The following is a 21,309-nucleotide window of genomic DNA, read 5'->3' on the forward strand; positions in this document are numbered from 1 at the left end:
TTGATACGATATTATCTAAACCACAGTCAACATCCTAATTTCAGCAATTGTCTCAATAATGTCCTTTACAGTGATTTTTTTTTCTGGTTCAGTATCCAATCCAAAATTACACATTGCATTTAAATGTTAGCTCTCTTAGGGCTCCTTTGATCTGGAACAGTTTCTCAGCTTTTCTTTTTCTTTCGTGATATTGACCTGTTTAAGATTACAAGCCATTTCTTTTGCAGAGCATACTCAATTTTGGCTTGACTGGTGTTTTTCATGAACAAATTCAAGTTATGCGTTTTGAGGAGGAACACCCCATATATGATGTTTTGTCATTCTTAATGCATCACAGAAGGGACACATGATGTGAGCTTGAAAATCATCACTTTGCAACTATCATCTTAATAACTGATCCAGGCAAGAATTATCATTGGAGACTAAGTCAGTGAGTAAAACTTTGATGAGGAACAGAATAGTTACATGGTCACAAAGCATCTCCCTATAAATACTTATTAATATTACCAAAGGATAAATAGTAGCTTTGCAATGGAAAAAGTTGCTGGATACCACCTTAACAAAATGATCCTAACCATGTACCCTTAAAGATAATTAAGTACACAGGGAAGTCCTTAAATATGTTTCTTATTTTATTTTCTATCACCTGTATGGAAAACTACATACAAAAATAAAAACTAAGAAAAAAGAATAATGAGACAAAATACAGCACCAAAGAAATAGCATCTTCCTTTCACTTAAATCCTAAGTAAATGGGTCTTATAAGTTGAGATACTTCCGCACTGAGTCTCTGGACTAACAAAGGAATCAGTACCCAAAAGCCTGCCCAATAGATTTATCAACAAGATAGAGCATGACTATGATTCCTGAATTACTCACGTATAGTAATAATTCTAGAGGCTCCCGGCGCACAGGCAGCACGGGCAGCACGGGCAGCACGGCCATCCCAGCGCACAAGCGTGCAACGCGGCCGTCCCGGCGTGCAGCGCGGCCTTCCCAGCGTGCAGCGCGGCCGTCCCGGCGTGCAGTGCGCGCGTCGGGCAAAGGCAGCCGTTAGGCGCTCAGCCCAGAAGGCCGAAGCGTTGGCAGCGTAGCCTGGAGCTTTGTATATGCCTGTGGCCGGAGGCGACGAGGCGGGATCGGCATGGAAGTGAAGGATGCCAGTTCTGCGCTGCTCAGTTAACTACGAGATATTAAAACATGTATCAAAAACCCCATGCAGGCATCTGCCCTGAGCTTGTCAGAGACCTTCTCACGTCATTGGAAAGCCACAAGTTGACCAAAGCCGAAAATCTTAAGCTGCTCCATCTCAGGGTCCCTCTGACGGTGGAGGAGAGTGAAGGACAGCGGGCAGAGGAGCAGGTGGAAGCTCTGCTCCAGACCGTCACAAGCCTCCTCCCTGCGGGCCCAGAGGCTGAGCGGAAAACAGCCGTGATGCGACTGTGGACGAAGAGGACCCAGCGTAGACCCACACAGCTGGCCCAGGCGTCCTCTGAAGGTGAAAGGCCCAGCAACCATTTCCCAGACATTCAGGGGATTGTCTGTTTGGTGTTTCCTTCTATTTCAACAGGCCTGATTTTGTGGTTAGTTGGGTAAACCACAGAAGTAAGTAAGCCCTTCTTAAAAATAAGCTACAAAGAAATCCTTGTGCCTCTGGGAGAAGAAACATGTTGAAGACAGGCTGCGGTTGTCAGGGCAGAGAGCTATCAAGAGGACAGCACGGAAGAGGACCATGACTGTGGAACCCTCTCTGGTAAAGACATTTCTCCTATGGCCTTTGCCACAGTTGTGGGAAGGTCCCTGTACAAAGCTGGTAAAGTGCTTGTGTTGCCTTTGATGGGCTGCATCCTGATTAATTTCATCTGCTTCCCCCGGAACTACCCAAGCACGGGGAGGAGCCCTGCTGGGAGGAGAGCTGAGTTATGCGAATCCGGTGAGATGGCTAAAAACTCCCCAGGCAGCAAATAGTTGCTCTGAGTTAAAATGAGACACTAAACTTGGCTCACCTTAGAGGAATTTTTTCTTTGAAAACAGCAGAGACAAAAAAAGGAGGACCTGGCCAACCCTTAATCGGGTCTGAAGACTCCTTTCGTCTGCTGGCATGGGCTTTGTTAACCGGCTCACTAGTTGGTCGTAAAAGTTAGGGCGCTAGCTCACTTCCCTTGAAAAGAGGCGCTCCAGACTGGATGACGGTGGCAGCAGAAATACAGTGTCGCCTGCCTTTCTGACCAGTCACCTTCAGTTTCCTGCCCCGTGACAACACGCTGCCCGTTGAGGCCAGGTAAGCCTTATTTGCATAACGGGCAAATTGTTTGCATTTTTAAGGGCACAATTGTCTAGCGCTTTTCGTGGACACAGTATGAAGAGGTTAAGTAAGAATTTGAATTTGTTGGCTGTTGCAAGGCTGCATCAGTTTTTGAATTTAAAATAGTAGGATAATTACTGTGTGAAGAATTGTTAATATTCAGGCTTTGGAAAGTTTGATAGCCCCAGAGATGTGCTTGCTTTAGGTCCTAGGAATATTGTTAAGAAATTAATTTCCCACATTCACTTAGCTCCCTATTTGGGGAAGAAAATGCCCATAGACATTAATTTTATATATTGGTACTCGTTTTGTTGTAAGATTACTTATCTTCAGTGCTTCTGTTAATTGGATTACTCCCCACCACTTACAATTCCCAGTTTGCTTGAGCCTTCCCACCACTCCAGCCATTCTGCAGTTATGTTGGTCTGAACCTCATCACCTAAGGATCAGGTGAGATCTGCTTACAGGCAACGTTCAAATTAACAGCACATTTGTTTTTATTTTTAAATCTCTGTTGAGTATTAGGAATTTTACCAGGAGCTGTTTTGTCTAGGCATACATGTGCTTTCATCGTTGTTTCATATTGACTGTGAGTGTGTTAGGTGCTTTTTCTTGATATATTTAAAGCTTAATTAGTTGATAATAAATTGTTCTTAGGTGAATACCAACTTGTGATATTTTATGAATCTTAGAAGAGTTTGTTTTGCCATGAATAGAAAGAAATAAAATGAAATCTGACTTAAAAGCTTATACACACACACACACGTGTGTGTGTATATATATATATACATTTTTTTTCTTAAACTGAATCTGTTTAGATCTGAATTCTTTGTTGAATTTCAGGAAAATTTTAAGTTTCTGTATTTAAGACCAGAGTTTAGCCTTAGTTTCTGATTAAGCCGGGCAGGCTCTGGAAGACATAACCTTTGTAAGAACATAGTTTGTGTAATATTCCTGTCATGTTAATAATCAACAAGTCAGAAATAAGAAGTTGTAATTTACGTAAGAAATGTAACCGGGATCACATCTGGGAAGGAGAGCTGGAGAGTCTGGGAAACTTGCTTTTCATTTTATATCCTTCTATGTGGTTTCAGTTTTTGACCACATGACTGTTTTAATCTTTAAAAAGAAAAGTATGTTTATTTGCCTGTTGTCTTTGGTCTCTGTGAAAGTTATTAAATGTATAGTTGACAGTTAAATTATGTCCCAGACATGGAGGCTGACACCCATGGGAGTCACATCACTGAAGGAAGCTGATCTGTCACAAAGGTGCTACTGAGCTCTTTAAAAATGAAATTGACTCCCAGTTAGAGGTTTACCCAAATAATATCCTTGCCTCTTTTTGCTTTAAAGTTACTGTATGACCCCCTACCACCTTGGAAGACTTCTTATTTATTCAAGGCTCATTTATAAAATAATGGGTATTATTACTATGAGCCATTGTCCTAATCACAATGATTGATCAATACCAGCTGTTCAGAACTTATACCCTAGTGAGAGATGAGTGAATTAATCGTCCAGTATAATCTTTGCTAAATCATTTTCTCCCCTGAAACCTTATTACCATTCAAATAAATGGATCATTTCTCAATAAACTATAAAACAGATCACATACCCTGAAAAGCATCATTAACCCTATTTAATTACACAATGAACAAAGAGGATAAAAGGAAGCAAAATTGCCCAGAAATCCTTGTACGTATTTAAAAAATTAAGATAATTCACATATCTTATACCATTGCTTAGTGGTTCTGAGTATAATCACAAGATTGTACAGTTATCACTAGTACCTAATTCTGTAATGGTTTCATCACCCTAAAAGAAGCCCCATATCCTTTAGCAGTCCCTCTCTATCCCCATTTCCCCATAGTCCCTGGCAACCACTGATCTACTTTCTACTTTTCTCTGGATTTTCCCATTGTGGGCATTTCATATAAATTAATTCATACAGTGTGTGGCCTTTTTTATCTGCCTTCTTTCACTTAGCATATTTTCAAGGGGAAAATATGTTGCACCATTCCTTTTTATGGCTGAGTAATATTCCATTGAATGGATATACCACATTTTGTTTATCCATCCATCAGATGGTGGATATTTGAGTTGGGTCTACTCTTTGGCTGTTACAAATATGCTGCTGTGAACATTCATACATTAATTTTTTGTGACTGTTTTCCTTTCTTGCATATACTTTGGAATGGAATTCATGAGTCATGTGGTAACTCTGTGTTTAGCTTTTTGATGAACTACTGAAGTGTTTTCCATAGCACCCATACCGTTTCATGTTTCCACTAGCAGTGCAAGATGGAATCCAGTCTCTCACTTGCTACTATCCCTCTTACTGATTTTAGCCATCCTAGTGGTTGTGAAGTACTATCTCATTGTGGTTTTGATTTTTATTTCCCTAACAGCTAATAATTTTGAGCATCTTTTCATGTTCTGATTGGCCATTTGTATACCTTCTTTGGAAAAATGTCTATTAAGATCCTTTGCACTTAAAATAATAATAATTCTAGCCACAGCAGCAGTGGTGGAGGAGGGGGCTAAGATGCAATAATCAGAAACTATTAGGTTTCTGAGCAAATGCCTTAAGGGGGAAAAGTAGAGCAAAGAAAGCCAGAAGACCCATGAGTACAGGCAATAACTACAAAACCTAACGGCTTGAAAAGAATATTGAAAGACAATACTCCATTTGCATCCATAAAAACAGAAACAATATACCACACTTCAACAACAGATACTTATTAAATGCCTTTTGTGTGTCAGACAGTGAGATGGCCTTAGGAATCCAAATATGGATAAAACATAAACTTGTCTCCTGGATTTACTCTGCAGTGGGGAGCGTGGACTGAAAGCGTTTTATTTTATTATCGGCTCTGTAATGAGAAAAAGTGCCCGAGATGGTAAAGTATCTGGAAAGCCCTCAGGGAGTTGATAATTCTCCATGTAGCCTATTGGAGCAGTCAGATGTGGCTAGAGAATCATCCTTCTTATGACACTCCTAGAGCAATGATTACGAGCCATTGTCCTAATCAATTAACATGTATTAACATCTGTAATTCTCTTAGCAACCTACACAACAGTGACTGTTACTCAACCTCTGGTTTGCAGATGAAAATGCTAGAGGCAGAAGACAGGATAAAATGAGTGCTGTGCCTAAAGTTTTAATCAGAAGCCAAATTAGGGGAAGATTTATGTCCCATGCTAAGAAGCTGAAATGTATCCCATACTCTGCGAGTTCTTGTAGATTTTTCAGAACAAAGATGTGCACTTTAGAAGTTTGTTCTGGGAGCTGTGTGAACAGCCGAATGGAGCTGGAGAGGACTGGGAAGAGAGGGGGCAACTCCAGAGGAAGGGGTCAATGAGGAGACAGTTACTATCGGTCTAGCCAGGTAAGGAGAGGACGTGAACCACTGAGGAGGAGGTGGCTGGAGAGGGTGGTCTGATTAAGAGCTGTGTCAGCGGGGTCAGTGATTCATTGGTACGGGACCGCGGCAGGCAGTGGAGGAATTAAGTATTGCTCCTTGTGTCTGGCTAAATCTAATATATGATTTCTTACTCACTTGATTAAAATTGTTGGTTCAGTGTCCACATGTGGTCATTAGCTTGGATTCATCTTTGATCACCAACCTCATCACTAACCAAGACTTTCATTACAAGGGGCACTAGGTGAAAATTTAGACCCTTCTGGACAAATCACTGCTTCTGATAGGAAAGAACACTCAAAAGACACATTAAAAGTGGCTGGCTGTGCAGACAATAACTGCTAGAGAGGGTGTGGAGAAAAGGGAACCCTCCTACACTGATCGTGAGAATGTAGTTTGTTGCAGTCACTGTGAAAAACAGTATGGAGGTTCCTCAAAAAACTAAAAATAGACTTACCATACGATCCAGCAATACCACTCCTTTGCATATATATGGAGGGGACTCTAATTTGAAAAGATACATGCACCCCAATGTTCATAGCAGCACTGCTTACAATAGCCAAGACATAGAAGCAACCTAAATGTCCATCAACAGATGGCTAAATAAAGAAAATGTGGTGTATTTATACAATGGAATACAACTCAGCCATAGAAAAGAATAAAATAATGCCATTTGCAGCAACATAGATGGACCTGGAGATTGTCATTCTAAGTGAAGTAAGCCAGAAAGAGAAAGAAAGATACCATTGATATCACTTATATGTGAAATATTAAAAAAAAAACAGACACAAGTGAACTTGTTTACAAAACAGAAACAGACTCACAGACATAAAAAAGAAACTTATGGTCACCAGGAGGAAGAAGGGTGTGAAAGGATACACTGGGAGTTTGAGATTAGCAGCTTCTAACTACTATATATAAAATAGATAAACATCAAGGTCCTACTGTACGGCACAGGGAACTATATTCAGTATCTTGTAGTAACCTATAATGGAAAAGAATATGAAAAGAAATATATGACTGAACTATTATGTTATACCCCAGAAATTGACACAACATTGTAACCTACTATACTTCAATTAAAAAAGAAAAGAATGAAAAAAAAAGTGAGTATGAATTTGTCAGATCAGTACGACCATCTTATCGTAGGGAGTACAGCATGTATCAGGAACTTCAAGGAAGGATGAGGTGATTCTCCATGAGTCATACGTTTTTGCGGGTCTTAAGAGTTTGACACTGTACAGCCTTTTCCCCAGGATCCTTTTTAAAGATGTTTATATAGTCAAAATCCTTGAAAGCTAGAGATGATGTCTCCCTCTAGAGCAAGAATAGATTTGCTTACAGCCTTGAAGCTAGTCTTCCTTTAGAGTAAAGGGCTGATATGTTTATTGGCCTTTGTAAAAAATTTGAGTTCCCGAGGCTGAAGTGAGGCTGTTCTCCTGTAATGTAGCCTCCTACGTTACCAAGGCCACCTGTGTTGCCCTGTGGGACTTGGGGACAAGGATGACTGACACATACATATTCATACCAGGGCCGCTCGCTGTGCAGCATTTACAAAGCCATCTGTCTCTGATCAGGAGACTTTGGGTTTCCACCAGCACCCATAAGGTTGTGATAGGCTGATTAGCTCATAAGCAGGATAAAATCACAGACACTTCACAGTTCTTGATAGAAAGTTAGACTGATTCCAAATTGTGATGTGTTCAACTTGAAAGAACCAAACTGAGCAATTTTTGAATTAAACATGGTAATTTTTAAAAATCATCTCTAAGGTTGTATCTCCATTCCCCACCCAGAAGCTTGCCTAAGATTGAAATAAACTCGGCTTCTTGGTGATTGACTTGCATTTTCATCATTTTTGAACAGAAGTGTTAATGATGAGTGAGTTTGACCTGCTAGAAATCCTCACAGAACAACAGGAGCGGATGGCAGCACTCAGATGTCTAGTTCAGTACTCCCCTGGGGAGACTTTTCTCTTTTCTAAAGGAACAAACCCCCGGAGGGGTCTGAGGATGACTTAAAAAGTGCAAAAATAGCTTCCTCTGAGATTAAATGTACAGTGGCTGTTGTCTGAGATGAAATTCCTCTGAATTTCAGACACTATAAATAGCTACTAAGCATAGAGACCAGTTCTGGGATTTCTTAACCACATTACAGGTGTAACAGGGTAGTGGAGACTGAGATGGGCCCCGTGAGCATCTGAAACTTGAACGAGCTGATTCTGTAAACACTGTCACTTGAAAGTTTTGTCTTTTATGAACTGGAGGCTACAATTTATTTTTGAAGCCAACTGACCTTTTGTTTGAGGAAAACCACACAAACGGGCTTTTGTACCCATGAGAGAGAGATTTCTGAAATCCAGAGATCTGAGGAGAGGATCCAAGGAGCTATGCTTTTCTGAGAAATAACGGGAAACCTGACTTTCACAGTGGTCAGAGTACATCTCTGTCATTAGAATTTTTATTTTTATTTATTTTTTAATTGAAGTATAGTCAGTTACATTATGTCAATTTCTGGTGTACAGCATGATGTTTCAGTCAGACATATGCATATATATATTTGTTTTCATATTCTTTTTCATTATTCTGTAATTTCATATATTATTATATTTCATTCAGTATAAGATATTGAATATAGTTCCCTGTGCTATTCAGAAGAAATTTGTTTTTTATCTATTTTATATATAGTAGTTAGTATTTGCACATCTCAAACTCCCAGTTTATCCCTTCCCACCCCTTTCCCCCTGGTAGCCATAGTTTGTTTACTATGTCTGTAAGTCTGAGTTTTTAAAATAATTAATACAATTTATTTTTAGGGCAGTTTAGGTTCATAGAAAATTAAAAAGTACAAATTTCCCATATACCCACTAACCCCACCACACACACAGTCTCCCTTATTAGTTAGTGCATTACATTTGCTGTAACTGATGGACAAACATTAGTATATTTTTAATAACTAAGGTCCACAGTTTCCGTTAGGTTCACTGTTCCTGTTGTACGTTCTATGGGTTTTGACAAATATATAATGACATCTTTCTGCCATCACAGTATTAAAGAGAGGAGTTTCACAGCCCGAAATATCCCCTGTGCTCCACCTAGTCATTCTTCAGTCTTTCTCCTCAAACTCCTGGCAACTCATATTTTGGAAATGTCCTGATGACCAGTTACTGAGTTCTGATGAGAGTTTTGGAGACACAGTTTTCCCTGGGAAAAGTGGACAGTGGAACTTCCCTCTTTTAACCCTGTGGAAGGCAAGATTTAGACTCTTCTTAGTAAAAGAAAAACTGTCTTCTTTCTCTCGCCTTGAGGTTGTTGGAAACTTGGATTCAAGGTGTATCAGTTGAGATAGGTGAAGTTATGCTGCTAGCCAAAGTTAGGTTTAAAGACCTAAACAGAAGATGTGACACCAAAAAACTCCTAGAAGAGAACATAAGCAAAACACTTTCTGACCTAGATCGTAGCAATATTTTCTTAGATTAGTCTCCTCAGGCAAGAGAAGTAAAAGCAGAAATGAATAAAAATCTTTTGCACAGCAAAGGAAACCATCCAACAGAATGGAAAGATAACCTATGGATTGGGAGAAAATATTTGCAAATGATGTGACTGACAGTTAATATCCAAAATACACAGACTGCTCATACAAGTCAACATTGAAAAAACAAACAACTCGATCAAAAAATGGGCAGAAGACCTAAATAGATAACTCTCCAAAGGAGACATACAGATGGCCAACAGGCACATGAAAAGATGCTCAGCATTGCTAATTATTAGAGAAATGCAAATCAAAACCACAATGAGGTATCACAGAATGACTGTCATCAAAAAGGCTACAAATAATAAACACTGGAGAAAATGTGGAGGAAAGGGAACCTTCCTACACTGCTGGTAGAAATGTAGTTTGGTGCAGCCATTACGGAGGACAGCATGGAGGTTCCTTAAAAAAAAAACAAAAATAGAGCTAACATATGATCCAGCAGTCACACTCCTGGGTATATATCCAGAAAAGACAAAAACTCTAATTCAAAAAGATACACGCAGCTCATTGTTTATAGCAGCATTATATACAATAGCCAAGACATGAAACAACCCAAGTGCCCACCAACAGATGATTGGTTTAAGAAGATGTAATTGATATATATATATATATACATACATACACAATGAAATATTACTCAGCCATAAAAAGAATGAAATACCGCCATCTGCAGCAACATGGGTGGACCTAAGAGAATATTATACTCAGTGAAGTAAGTCGGACAAAGAAAGACAACTATTATACGGTATCAACTATATGTGGAATCTAAAAAATAATATGTATGAATCTATATGCAAAACAGAAACAGACTTACAGACATAGAACACTAACTTACGGTTACCAAAGGTGAAAGAGGGTAAAGAATAAATGAGGAATATGGGATCAAGGAATACAAACCAGTATACATAAAACAGATAAACAACAAGGATTTACTGTAGAGCACAGGGCACTGTATTCAATATCTTGTAATAACCTATTGTGGAAAATAATCTGAAAAAAATATATATGTAACTATCACTTTGCTGGACACCTGAAACGAACACACTATTGTAAGTCAGCTATACTTCAAAAAAAAAGTTATGCTGCTGAAAAGCAAAATCAAACCCAGAAAACCTAAATCTGGTGACTTTTAACAGCAGAGGTTTATTCCTTGCTCATCCCTTTTGTCATGATGGCTCAGCTGGGGACCCTGCCTCTGACTGCCTTCCTCTGGAACCTGGGTTGATGGTAAACCCATGGTTCCAAGAAATTGCCGGGCTCACAGCAGAGGGAATGGAGCGCCCCAGGCCTTGCACTAGCGATTAAATGTTCCCACCTAGAAGTGACACGGGTTCCTTTCACTCATTGGTGGCATCCCCTGCCCAAGCAAAGGAAGTCAGATGGTTCAATGCTACCATTTTCCAGAAGACTACAGGTTGGAAATATTTGGTGAGTAGCAGCGAGGACTACTGTGGTAGGCTGACCTGTGGCCCCCAAAGAGAGATCTCAGTCCCTGGAACATGAGAACGTTACCTTATTGGACAGGGGCCTTTGCAGATGGGATTAAGCTAAGGATCTTGAGGTAGGCCCTGAAAGACACAACATGAGTCCGTATAAGATAGACTGTGGTCTCGTAATTTATAATTGGAAATGTAAATTTCACCTTAGTCCTGTTCCTGGCGCAGAGCTCCTAAAACTCTTGGAATTTCCTGTGATGGGAGCAATAAGGGTGTCTTTTGCTAGGCTAATGAATGACTTTTGGAAAACCCTTTGGTTACCTAAGGGTAGGAGATGATTGCAGTGGAACCAACTCTGTGATTAGAGGGTTGGGGCTTTCAGTCCCACCCTCTGACCTCCAGGGAGGAGAGAGGGTCTGGAGGTAATTTAATTGTCAGTGGCCAAGAATGTGATCAATCATGCCTCTGTCATAGAGTCTCCATGAAACCCCAAGAACAGGGTCCCGAGAGCTTCCGGGTTGGTGTACACGTGGAGGTGCAGGGAGAGAGATGGGTTCAGAGAGAGCATGGAAGCTCCCCCAGACCTTACCTGTGTATCTCTTCCACCCAGCTGTTACTGAGTTCTAGCCTTTTACGATCAATGGGTGACCTAGTAGGTAATATGTTTCTCTGAGTTCCATGAGTGGATCTGGCAAATTAATCAGACCTAAGCATGGGTGACAACCTGGCCTTGCAGTTGGTGTCTGACACTGGGGGAGGGGACAAAGATGGCAGCCATGCAGGACTGCACCCTTAACCCGTGAAATCTGACACTCTCCACAGGCAGAGAGTGTCAGAATGGCGTTGAGTTGTGGGACACCTTGGTATCAGAGAATTGCTTGGTGGTGTGGAGCAAAAACACACACGTGGTATGGGTATGGAAATCTTAGAGGCTGAGGGAGTTTGACACACACAGAAAAGGAGGAGGCCATGTGACCTTGCAGGCAGAGAGTGGAGGGAGGTGACCACAAGCCACAGATGCAGGCCCCCACTGGAAACAGTTCTCACCATAGCCTCTAGAGGGCGTGCTGCCCGGCTGCCCCTTGATTTCTGCCCAGTGATAATGATTTTGGACTTCCGGCCTGCAAAACAAGAGGGAATCAACGTCTGTCGTTCTGCACCACCAGGTTTGTAGTCATTTGTCACAGCAACCGTGGGAAACAGATGTAACTACCATATTGGGTATGGTAGATGTGTTTCAGGTTCTCACTTTGGGACAATTCACCCGGCCCTTTTTGCAGAGTCTCATGACTGTGACCACATTAAAGGCAAGCAGAGATGCTAAAGCGCTTAACAAAGAGGCACCTAGCAGAGAACCACCGTGGGGAGACCTGGCCCCCTGAGACTCACAGGACAGGTGGAATCACATAGACATTCTGCACTGGATTCGCCCTGCGCTATCCTCAAGACCCTAGAGAATCCTCATTAAAAGTTAACAGTGCTGACTTTGTTAAAAATACAGTGGTCCAGGGGAGCGCAGATGTCTGCAAGAAGCAGGCCCAAAATTGGCAACAAGAAAACAGCACTAGAATGGGCCTTGGTCTGTGGTCCAGAGCAAGTCAGCTGGCTAAAAGGGCAAAAGATGACCACGGAAGGTACAGGCACTTGCTGGGCATTCCCTGGAGAAGGAAACACGGTCAGCACCTGGATTTCCTGAGATCAAGCGGAGTGGGACTCAGACTACTGTGGTTTGGCATTTAAAGGAAGTGTGAAACTAAAGCTTAAATTTTTAAATCATAGTCATAAAACTAGAGGAACCTTGGAAAAACATTCAGTAATATAGTCTCATACTGATGAAGAAACTGAGGCTCACAAGAATTGTCAGAGTCTCAGTTTCTCTGTCTTTAAAATAGGAAGTTGGACAAAACCATCTTAAGTGATTCTTTAATTAAGACTTCTGATCTTATGAATTAAGTTGATAACTGACTCTGGCATTCAGTACTGGGAAGAAATCCAAAGTGGATCTGAATACTTTAAAATCACGATAGGAGCTGAAATTCAGAAGCATTTAATTTTTCTCCTCAAAAATATTGCTGGGGGGTGGTGGGTACAGCTCAGTGGTAGAGCATGTGCTTGGCATGCACAAGGTCCTGGGTTCAATCCCTAGTGCCTCCATTAAGAGGGGGAAAAGAGTTAAAAAAACAAAAAGAATGTTAGAGGGGAGGGTATGGCTTAGTGATACAGTGCACACTTAACAGGCATGAGGTCCTCAGTTCAATCCCCAGTACCTCCATTAAAACAAGTAAATAAGTAAATCTAATTACCACCCCCCAAAACAAAGCAAAATAAACACAAAATAAAAGATAAATATATAAACTAAAATATTTTTAAAAAGGAGACTGCTGGGATCTGAACTGATTATTAACAGAAACAGCTATCATCTTCTAGGACGGTTTAACATTAATTATAAAATGCCAAATCTCTTCAAAAGCTTGTTAAAGTAAGTCTTGGGACACTAAATAAATGGTGGACAAGTAGGGAAATGAATAGAAAAACCTCTAAGAAGTATATAATCGTAGTTTTTTTAAAATCTAAAATACCCCAATGAAGATAACCCTGCCCTCAAAATATGTACAGATCTGACCTCTTCTCAGCACCTCCACTGGTTTCACCTTGATCTAACCCACCACCATCTTTTATGTGTGTTATTCCAAAGTCTTTCTGAATCACTCCCTGGCCACCCCTCTCCCGCTATGGTCTATTCTTAATACAACAGCCAGAGGGATCCTTTTGAAATATGTCCAATTTAGTCACTCCTCTGCTCAGCCTTCCCTCCTCTCCCCCCAGGTTTTTCATCTCCTGGAGATCACAGCCAGAATCACTGCAATAGCCTATGAGGCTTTTCTGGCCCAGCTGCTCTGCCCACTACTTCTCTGAGCTCATTTCGTATGGGCCCACTTGCTGTCCTTCAAGCACACCAAGCAGGCTCTTACCTCAGGGCCTTTGCACGTCTCATTCCTCTAACCCAAACACTCCTCCACCCTAGACAGCATGACTCCCTCCCTTGCTTCCTCTATACTTGCTTAAGTGTCACTCTTCCAAGAAGGTCTTCCCTCCCCAGCTCAACTCCTCTCACCTCCTTACTCAGCTTTACTTTTCCCCATGCTGCTAATGGCCACATGAAATACCTCTCCTTGTGAATTTGTACATTGTCTGTTTCTTTCCACTAGAATGGAGATACAGACTTTATTTCATTCACTGCTGTATCCCTAGAGCTTGGAACAAAGTCTAGCACAGATTGGGCACTCAAGAAATACTGGTTGAATGAATAAGTGAATATAAAGTAGTTTTTAAGATACAGGATTTTGGGGTATGATATAAAAAGAAACTCAGAGGTAATCTGCCACAAGTCTGTCTCCAGAGCTCAGGGATGTCATCAAAGACCTTCCCCAGCCCTGTCCTCAGGGTGTTGGCTTTTGGCATGAAGGTGGTGGTTTCAAGGTCACAAAACAGCTGCTGCAGTTCTGAACATCACGTTCTGTCTCAGATATTTGTGTTCATTCCCTTCTATGGGGAGAGGAGGGAATGGCTGTTCTAGGGGGCGGGGATGGATAACAACAGAGGGTTTATCACAAATAATGGGGAGCATATCTGTCATTTAGCATCTGCTTTCTGATAAAGCATGAAGGTTGGGAATTACTGCCCATAGCTGAACTTGAATATTTATTTCTGATGGTGTGTTCCCGTGTTTCTGTCACTTCTTTCTCGACCATATAACAGCCCGGCATTCTGACCAACTTGCTTTGGAAATTGGCCAAGAAATGCTAGCTTGCTCTCAGGGCTGAGTGATGTTGGCATTTAACTTTCTCACCTGGCAAGAACAACTCCAGAAAAGACCCTTTCTCCTTGTACTACCCTCCTGGTCAACCAGCAACCTTCGGGCCAAAGCTGTGAACATATATTTTCTGGCAGCCTCCTTTGTGGCCACTTCAGGACCAGGCCTGAGCTGGAAACTTCTTTTGTGTGGAGGAACTTCAAGACCAGCCCCACTGCCCTCCCTCAGCTTCTCTGCGGGCAAGAAAGCCACAGTCCCATCACCGACGTCGAAATGGCAAATGAGAAGTGATGGTTTGAGTAGAAAGTACTGTCTGGAAAAGAAGAGAAAGAGGCAGCGCTTCTGACAGAGCTGTTCACACTTTCCCTGCACAGCTGGGTGGATTTCCCCAGACCCGTCTGCTTTCTGGCACGGTGACTTAAAAACCCAAGAGCCTCCAAGGTAAGTTGGATTTCTATCAAACACATTTAGCAGCTAAATCACCAAAAGTCACTTTCGAAGATTCATGCAAAGCTGCATCTTTACCCAAGGTCAAGAGTTCAATGGAAGTTAGTAAAAAAAAAAAAAAAGGAACTGGGGGCAGGAGGTAAGAAAAGAAAGGGAAAATATTGATAGATTATCTCTGTTCAAAAGCAGCTTTCCTTTTGAGGGACTTTGTGCTCAGAAAAGTAGATAAAAAATAGTTCCACCAAAAAAAAGGACACAGATGAACTTATTTACCAAACAGAAACAGACTCACAGACAGAAAACAAACTTATGGTTACCAGAGGAAAAGAGGGGAAGTGGAGGGATAAATTAGGAGTCTGAGATTTGCAGATACACACTACTATATATAAAATAGATAAATGACAGGGTCTACTGTATAGCACAGGGAACTGTATTCAATATCTTATAGTAACTTACAATGAAAAAGAATATGAAAAGGAATATATGTATGTGTGTGTATGATTGAAACATGATGCCGGACACCAGAAATTGACACACTGTAACTGACACATTGTAACTTACTATACTTCAATTTGAAAAAAAAAAAAAGAATACAAATTAAAAAATAGTTCCTCAATAAATAGGGTGGGAAATATAGTAGAAGGATGGACATCAATTATATTTCTGTGTATGTTGATTTCTACCCCTGCCCCTCTATTGAGTGAATGTGAAAGAGGGTAAGCATTTGAAGTTTAATAAACAAATAACCCACTTTTAGGCTACTTTCCTCACCACACTTAGATTTAGTCGTCTGGTCTGCCTGTGGCAAAGGCTGTCAACTGATTTTACACTAAAGTTGTATGTAAAATCTGTTTAAAACAGAATTTCTTTAGTAGCAAAATATGTAGTCTCTTTATTGCTTTTGTCAAAGTGATCATGAATCCAATACCAGAAACTTTCTTTTTAATGGATACTCTTAAAATCTTGTGTTATTGGCACAGAGGAAGCCAAAAACCAAAACAGACCCTCAGAATAGGCTGGGCTCCATCCCCACCTCACGACCACTTAACAGTGAGATTTTTCAGAGTGTCATTTAACCCTTGATCTCAGAGCCGGTTTCCTTTTTTTTTTTTTTTTAACATTTTTTTATTGAGTTACAGTCAGTTTACAATGTTGTGTCAAATTCCAGTGTAAAGCACAATTTTTCAGTTATACATGAACATACATATATTCATTGTCACATTTTTTTTTTTGCTGTGAGCTACCACAAGATCTTGTATATATTTCCCTGTGCTATACAGTATAATCTTGTTTATCTATTCTACATATGCCTGTCAGTATCTATGAATTTTGAAATCTCAGTCTGTTTCCTTCACCTTAATAGGAACTTAACTATGAAAAATTCTGCTTTTCTTAATATTAAGTGATTAACAGCTTCCCCCCCCCCCTTTTTGGAGGGAGAGGTAATTAGGTTTATTTATTTACTTATTTTTTGGAGGAGGTACTGGGGATTGAACCCAGGACCTCGTGCATGCCAAGCATGCGCTCTACCACTAAGCTATACCCTTCCCTCTATCATACAGCTTTAGATTCCATAGTCATTTGCTATCTCTGGACCTTTTATTTAAATTCTGCCTTATTCTGGAAGAAACCCCAAGTGGCTCTAAGGACCAGTTTATAGGATTTTGGTGTAGTGTTCAGATTTTTAATGTTTTTCTGAATCTACACCACAGTATCAGAATGAATTTTGAAAGCGTTGGTTCTTATTTAAGGTGGTTTAAAACAGGATTGTGTCTAGAAATCTTCATTTATAACTTGCACCAAAATAATTGAATCTTGCCTCTTAAATGATTGACATATTCCCTCTGCCCTAACATACATAAAAATTTTTAAAAGGCAGACATCCTTCCCTCTGTGGGATCATCTTAATAATACATTGTAAGAATGACCTCAAGAAGGAATGAAACCTACTGGAAAATTGATGATTTGAATTAAAAAAAAAAGAATTCTGTCTCAAAAAGACCATACTTTCAGCATTTAGGTCCATGGTTTCTCTGTTTCCCACAACTGGGGGATCACGAGAGCAGAGCTGGAAAGACGAAGGCGAAAGCGGAAGCAGCCCTGCGCCTCGAGAGTAGCATTTTTATTGGCAGAAAAGGATTTCTTTATATGTCACATGAAAACCTCCAGTGTGTTTTACCCAAAACAGGGGAACTCTCCCACTGAACCACCACTCATCTGCCAAATGAGGAATCATTATTGTTATAATCCAGTCCACAACTTTCACCACCCGACGCAAAGCATGAAAATGTATTTTTTCATTATGGTCTAGCTTTCTTCTGAAACTCCCGCCTTTTCCTCATTTCCACCACCGTGATGGATTTAACGCACACGAGATGAGTTTGATCTGGGTGGCTTTTATATGTGGCTTCTTTCTCTTACGATGTTGTCAGCGTTCGGCTGAGTTGTACCGTGCATGTATACTTCCATGTTTTCCAGTGTGATTCAATCTATACAACGTAACATTTCCATTTAACAGCTTGAAGTCTGCAGTTCCGTGACATTAACTGCATTCACATCGTTGCAGAAATACCCTCAGCTTCCATCGCCGGTACTTTTTACCAAGAGAAACTACGTCCATTAAACTCTAACTCTCCTCAGCCCCTGGCAACCGCCATCTACTTTCTGTCTCCAATTTTGAGCTCTCCGAATACCTCTTCTAAGGGGAATCAAATAACGTTTGTCCTTTTGCGACAGGTTGTTTCACTGAGCAGGATGACTTCAGGGTTCATCCGCGTTGTGCATGTATCAGAATTTCCTTCGCTTTTTAAGGCTGAATCACGTTCCTTTGTGTATGTACCACGTTTTGTTTAGAGATTCATCCGTCCAGGGATACTTGGCTCATTTTCACCTCGTGGCCAGTGTGAATAGTGCTGCTGTGCATACAGGTGTACAAATACCTGTTTCAGTCCCTGCTTTCAAACCTTTTAGGTATACACCCTGATGTGAAATTGATAGCTCATATGTTAATCCTATGTTTAAGTTTTTGAGGAACTACGGTGATATTTTCCACAATGGCTGCTCCCTTTTACTTTATTTCTTCATATGGCAGAATAACATCAAAGTTTATGAATCCTACCCTATTTTGCTTATCCATTCATCCACTAGTGGACATTTGAGTTGTTTCTACCTTTGGGCTGTTTGGATTGTGCTGTTATGACTATTCAAGTACAATTTTTTTGTTTGAACACATTTTTAATTCTTTGGGGGTATATATCTAGGAGTGGAGTTGTTGAACCAGCTGGTGATTTTATTTTTTTCTTTTTGAGGAAATGCCAAACTATTGTGTATACAGTCTGCACCATTTTACATTTCCACGAACAGTGTGTGGGGGTTCCAGTTTCTCTACGTTGTTGCCAACATTTTTATTTTTACCTTCTTTTTTTTTCTTTTTGGGGCAGTAGTTAGGTTTGTTTGTTTGTTTATTGTTTTTTAAAGGAGGTACTGGGAATTGAACCCCGGACCTCGTGTCTGCTGAGCACACCCTCTACCACTTAGCTATCCCCTCCCCATCCTTATTTGTTCCTTCTTGATTACCAACAGTCAGTGTCTGTGCAAAAAAGAGAAGAATTTCTTGATCAAAAAAGCAAAAACAAGAACAAAATAATCTGATCTTTTTTGAAAAGAGAGAGGCAAGCCAAGAGTCGTTAGAGCAGATCTTGCCCTTGGAGGTTTTGGTCCCCTGATATATCATTAAGTTTTTACAAATATGTTGCCTGTATTTAAAAACAAGTCATTTTCTAGAAAGTCTGAACTTCTGGGTCTCTTGAGAAGGACTGAAAACACTGGAGTCACATTCCCACAGACAACAGCCAGGTGGAGCTGGGCACTGGGTCCCCCTCTAGAAAGTTAACACACCCTCCATTTCACCCGTCCCCACACATCTGTTGGCTGGAAGTGAAGGATTCTGTACATAGCATATGTCCTGAGAGCACAAAGAAACGGCAGAGGAGTTTTCCTGACAGCACCAAACAGCCTACATCTCACCACCATTCCATCTGCCATGCCGCCCAGGACCTGCACCCACTTGGACTTATGCTCTGTGGCTTAGACGTATCGAGTCACTGGCAGGACCTGCACTGACTCGGACTTATGGTCTGTAGCTTAGACACATCGAAGTCTGAAGGGACAGAACTCAGCAGTTTTACCATCACCTGCAGAAGGGACTGTCTTGGGCCACATGTACCCACCAACTCACATGCACCCAAGTTTTGTGTTCTGATGCTTGCTAATGCTAAATACAAATATCCTATTTTCTATTCAGATCTGTTATTTCATTTATAAAAGTGCTGTTTATAACCTACTAGATTGATTTCAGAACCCTCAATAGGTCGTAACCTGAAGTTTGAAAAACACAGTCTAAGGAACATGCTGATAATTTATCTCCCAGATTTTTTAAATTCTTTCTCCCTCCTAGTGGTTGTAAGAAAATAATGTCTACATGATATTATTTTATTTTTGACATATTGTATGAAGGTAATATATTATATTTTAATATATTACATTAATTTAATATATTATATCAGTCTAATATATTTTAATATATTAATTCAATGTATTTTAATGTATCAATTTAATATATTACTCTTTTAGTATATTGATTTAATACAATATATTAAATATATATTAAATTAATATGTTAATATTTTATAAAATTATATTTTGCCCTTGCCTTTCATCAAGGAAAAGATATCACCGTATGTCTGCAGCGTGTCCTTTGCAGGGCAGTATTCCTTTTGTGTTCCTCTTGGAGTTCAAGAAAATGTGTGGTCCTGACTGGTATACAGTATTATACTAGATAGTTACCATGGAATAACCTCTTTTATTTCCTATTTTTCCACAACTGTTGGAAACCTTAAAACTTTGGTACATGTCTGCTGTAGCTTTTCTTAACCTGGGCTTTCTAGTTTGATTATTTCTTCCTCCATCTCTCCAAGTTCATTGTCCTCGCCTTCATCAGTTCTCACCTAAATTACTACAGTAACTACTAACCCCTGTCCCTGCTGCCTCTCCTTCTAATCCTTACTCCACCTGCTGCAGAGTGATTTTTCCAAAACACAGAACTTGGCGATGTAAAACAGAAAAACGATCACGCCCACGCTGCAGAGCGTTTCAGGGCCACTTCCAAGTGCCTTGGCTGGAAACTGGGTTAGATCAGCCCTCTGCCAGGCTTAGTGTCTCATGGACAGCATTTGAAAATTTGCATCGCATGCACATGTGCTGACTTGTCGGACTCCTGACTTGCCACACGTAGCCCATCACATTCATTTCAGTTACCTGCAAGACCCCAAAGGCTTTAGAATTCATAATTCTTATTAGAAGGTTAAGAGGTCCAGGAGGGGTGATCATATAGGGTCCTTCTCATCATGACCCATTTTGTCTCCCACATAACCGCATTTGCTTCTGTCTTTCATATCCTTTCTGGGTTTGATTCTAAACATGCCTGAAATCCCAGAGAAAAGAACTGTCTTCCTACCAGTCTAAATAAGTAAACAAACAAATAAGTAAAACTCAGGTAAAGTACTGAGAACAGCATCCCTGATTAGGTGGCATTTAAGCTGAGACTTGGAGGCAGAGGAGCAAGCTGTGCAAAGATCCAGACAAAGAATCTTCTAAGAGAAGTAACAGCCCGTGCAAAGGACCTGCAGCAAAAAAGAGGCTGGTGTGTGAGGCCAGTGTGCTTGAGGCTTAGTAAGAAAGAGCAAGAATTGTTGTGAGGTTGAAAACAATGCCAGGGTTTGAAACATGAAGGGTTTGGAATGTGAAGCACCCCATGGACTGCAATAAGGAAGTTCGATACTAGTGACCCTGTGTTCATTTTTAATGTGAAGAGATCTCAGAATTTAGGATTTAAGATCTGGGGGAGGTTCCAGGATGGCGGAGTGCAAGGACGCATAGCTCTCCCCCTCCCATGAACACACCAGAAATTACATCTAAAAATGGAACAGTTGGCACAAAATAGAAGTTAAGATCTAAAAATAAAATGAATTCTGTACCTCCAAACAGGAAAAAAATACTATTATTTTGTATTCTTCAGTAGCTAAGCAACTATTCTCTTCTCTGATAGTAATAAATAAACGGCATCTTTCTGAAATTTCAGGGCTATCATAGTCTTTTATCCTCATTTGAGAAATTCTGGATCCAGCCAGAACGTTGCCCCAACTACAAATTAAGTCCATGTTAAGCTCAGAGAAGGATCTTGTATCTCGAGCCTCTGATTGCTGGAGTGTAGAATCAGAGACATGTCAGCTAGGAGGAATCCTAGACTTACGTGGTGCAAGTTCCCACCCAAGGAATGGGGATCATTCCAAT

The 21,309-nt window shown here is 40.5% G+C and overlaps 1 non-coding gene and 1 pseudogene across 1 annotated transcript; one reads left to right on the forward strand and one right to left on the reverse strand.

The window, feature by feature from the left end:
* Positions 1 to 1,144: 1,144 nt before the first annotated feature.
* Positions 1,145 to 21,309, forward strand: part of LOC102527809 (DNA-directed RNA polymerase III subunit RPC9 pseudogene) — a 45,740-nt pseudogene continuing 25,575 nt past the window's right edge.
* On the reverse strand, positions 16,434 to 16,507 carry TRNAA-GGC (transfer RNA alanine (anticodon GGC)). The gene has a single exon. It is a non-coding gene; the product is annotated as a tRNA-Ala (tRNA).

Source organism: Vicugna pacos, chromosome 17 (genome assembly GCF_048564905.1).
Source record: "Vicugna pacos chromosome 17, VicPac4, whole genome shotgun sequence".
In the NCBI taxonomy this organism is placed as follows: domain Eukaryota; kingdom Metazoa; phylum Chordata; class Mammalia; order Artiodactyla; family Camelidae; genus Vicugna; species Vicugna pacos.